Below are 3,889 nucleotides of genomic sequence, written 5' to 3' on the forward strand. Positions count from 1 at the left end.
TACCATGCTGATTTTATCACAGCAGCCTTGTAGTATAATTTCAAGTCAGGAATTGTAATGCTTCCTGCCTTGTCTTTATTGCCCAGTAAGCCCTTCTTTAGTATGTGAGCAAAACTGACGAAGATGTCCTTATAAATTTTACATTCTAAAGATCATAGCTAATGAACAACAGATTGAATAAATAGGTTCATTATAGAACAAGCAGAAGTTAGTGCTATGAAAAGAAGAGAGTTAAGGGGGGGATAAGGAAATATGAGTTAAGGGCATATCTAAGTTTTAAATAGAATATTCAAGGTAGACCTAAAGGACACACTTGAGCAAAGATGTGAAGGAGGTGTAAGAGCATTAGTATTAGTGTGGAAGTGTTTCGGCAAAAGCATGTCAAAGTCATTTGGCTATGGCAAGAGAGAAAGAAGCAAACAGGAGCTTCATGCAACTTTGACTCATTTCATCTTCAATTCTAAATGTTTCAAAGCGATTGCAACTCTAAGTGAAGATGTGGGGTTTTTTAAACATCAGTTTTTAGCCAGAAACACAAACTTCATTTAAGGTCAAGGAGAAGTGGTGGTCTTAGACATACCAATTAATTATCACAAGTTCGTGCAGAAATGCAGATGACCTTGAAACCATAAGCAACTCACACACATAAATGTGACATACATTAAATAGCTCACATTAGGCATGAAAAACAGGTAGCAAGGCTTGGCAGTTCATGCAACACTTTCCAAGAGATTCAATAACCATACCTCAAGGTGTAATCTCTTCTAGGACAAATTCATCCTTCCCAAGGTGCCAGAAATCTTTTATCTACTTCCCAGTGCTTAAAGCAATACATGAAGCAGTCATGAAAATGCCAGGAATGTGCAAGTAATTTTAATGGATCAAAGAAGGAAGGCAAGATGTCCACCTCTATGTGGTTTAGAAAGTGATCAGAGACAAATTAATGTACCCAAAACAAGTAGATTAAATGGCAGCTGCTAGATTAAATGGCAATCATAGAGATCATAATACCTGTAAAAATGAAATTAATAGATTTAAAGTTTTTATTTTTAAAAAGAAAAGTATTTTAAATGGTTCTGTGTGTTGAGAGTGTGTACACTGAGATCACTACAAAAAAATAGGTACTGAGATGTTCAATTACTAAAAAATTTTAGTAATGCTCAATGTGCTGTTTGATCTATACCATATGTTTCTTTTATTGTTTCAGTGAATTAGGCTCAAAACTACAAGTAAGAGAACACCTGAAACTTGTCAGGCTCTGTACTAGATGACTTCACGCAGGTCATCTCAGTCAGGACAATCCTATATGTGTATGTGCTCAGACGTACATGTATGTGCATATGTGATGGAGGGAGATAAAGGCATATTAACCACATTTAATAGAAGCTCACAAAGGTTGAGTGGCCTAAATTCACATACTTAAACTAAGAAGTACTAAAGCCAGTATACTGCTCTGAGTTTCTATTAGGCCATGTGGTACTCAGAGGCCACTATAAGTGCTATTTGCATACATTTTCTTAGTTATAAAGTCATTTATATTTCATTTGATTATATCATTATTGTACCATGACTTTTGTTATGTTGATTTTACTCAGAATTCACAATCTATGCCATTGTTATAATTTTACACACTGTAAAATGGACAACAGTCATATGACCATCCTCTGTGTGTGATGAAAACTGTAAAACTACAGAACCATGATGAAATGTGATAATACTGTACTACAAAAGGCATTTAGAAAGTTTGACGTAATAATCATGGTGATATCTCCATGGTGGTACCATCATGGGAGGTCTGAGGAACGGAAGTGCCCAGTGGTGAGACAGGAAGTAGCAGGGTTCAGGGACAAGGCTCACTCTCCTACAGCAGCTTACCTTTGCAAGGCCCACGTTATTCTCCTCTGAGGACAGTGCCCTCAGTGACTTAGCCATCTTCCACTAGGCCCCACTTCTGAAGCTCTGGCTACCTCCACAAGGCTGCACAGGGGACAAAGTTTCCAGCACTGTGCCTTGGGGGCCTAGAATCATAGTGCACCTAAAGAACAGCATCAGTCTCGCTTTAGAGTCTACCTGTTGGTTTCTGAAGATGAGGCTGTAATTACTATCTTCACAGCTGCGCTTCCCTCCTCTTCTTTCTTCCTTCTCACCCTCCTCCTCCCCCATCCCCTCCCTCCTTTTCCTCTTTTCTCCCCTTCTCTCTCCTCCTCTCTCCACCCACCCCTTGTAAATACTTAGTAGAATCACTAGATAAATTGGTATGGGTATATATATTTTTCTAAGTCTTGCCGTATTATTAACAAAATTGCTACAATTCACAGTCTTCTCAGTAATATGAATGTACTTATCATAGTTAACAACATAGAATAGTATTTGCAAAAATTTAGTAATTAGGTAAAAAATATTTTCAAAGATTTCTAATAATTTTAGAGAGCATTTTTCTGTGTTTTTCTAAATGAATTTTTATTTGTCTATATCATAGCCATATAATAGTTCATTAAATTATACATATATATATGTGTGTGTGTGTATATATATATATATATATATATTTTTTTTTTTTTTTTTCCTGAACCAGGGATTGAACTCAGGCCCTTGCGCTTGCCAAGGAAGTGCTTATTCTACTGAACTATCTCCCTGGCCCTAAAAATATTTTTCTATATTATAAATTTGAGAACATTATGCAATCTTGATAGCTTCATTACTCTATTTGCATTCACAATAGACAACACACAATTGACTATGGTACAATTGAGTGTCATAAAAGTGCAATGTTAGATATTTATTTACTTTTCCAGTTATCTATGGTTATACACCAAAGTCACCCCCAACATTTAGTATTGTAAAATAATCTTTTATTATGGTCATATATTCTGAACAAGGCATAAAAAGCCTATTTTCTCCTGTTCTACTACATTGGGGAACTCAGCTGGAGTACTCAGAGTACTCAGTGGCTGGGGGCAGGAATCATCTGAGTGCTAAGCTATTGCATGCCTGACAGGTGCAGCTGCAGGTCAGCTGAGACCTTAGCTGGCTGGATGTTACTGCTAGCTAGAATATCCACACAAGGCTTCCTAAGCAAATTTGTATTCCTGGTGACATAGTAACTGATTGGTTTCTGGACTTTTATATTACTCCTTTTATTTGGCCATGTTTTCCTGGGTTTTTTTGGTGTTAAGGTTCTAAAATTCTCATGGAGATATTCTAGTTTAGTATTATTAATAATTACATTATTATTTTTGGTGGAACCGGGGATTGAACTCAGGCCCTTGTGCTTGCCAGGCAAGTGCTTATTCTACTGAGCAATCTCCCCGGCCCAATAATTACATTATTATTAACTCAGTACTTCTGTTCAGGAGGAAGGGTCTATAATTTCCTATCCTATCATTTTGTTGACAACACTATTTTATTTTATTGTTTTTTCATTAATTTTATTGAGAAACCAATAGCATTGAGACAGTTTCAAAACAGGCTAGTAGGACAGTTACAATAATTAATATATCGCATATTGTTGTCTTCATAGTAGTTATTCATAGTACAAGATGCAGACATGATATCCTCTCCAAACACTATTAGTACAAAACCTTCTTCTCATTAAATTAGGAGAAAGTAGCTGTATATCTATCCTATTTTGTATATACAGATACAAAATGGTCCTTCATTTGTATCCCCTTTTTTTGTTTAGTTTTGTCAGAAATGGGTATTCCATTGCCATTTAAGTATTGTAGGTGCATGAATTCAGCAAAATAATCCAATATAGTCCAGTAGTCCATAATAGTAGTGGGTTATCCATAAGACTGGCAATGTCAGAAGTTGTTGACTTGAGCCTTTTACAGCTCAGCATATTAATATGGCTTTACTTTTTATACCTCATTTTTTAGTTTTCTGCTGG

At 36.1% G+C, this 3,889-nt stretch overlaps 1 pseudogene; it reads right to left on the bottom strand.

Annotated features, from left to right (window-relative positions):
- Positions 1-1,932, bottom strand: part of LOC101562256 — a 15,564-nt pseudogene extending 13,632 nt beyond the window's left edge.
- Between the last annotated feature and the right edge of the window lie 1,957 nt (positions 1,933-3,889).

This window comes from Octodon degus, unplaced genomic scaffold (assembly GCF_000260255.1).
Source record: "Octodon degus isolate 3935 unplaced genomic scaffold, OctDeg1.0 scaffold00012, whole genome shotgun sequence".
Classification (NCBI taxonomy): Eukaryota; Metazoa; Chordata; class Mammalia; order Rodentia; family Octodontidae; genus Octodon; species Octodon degus.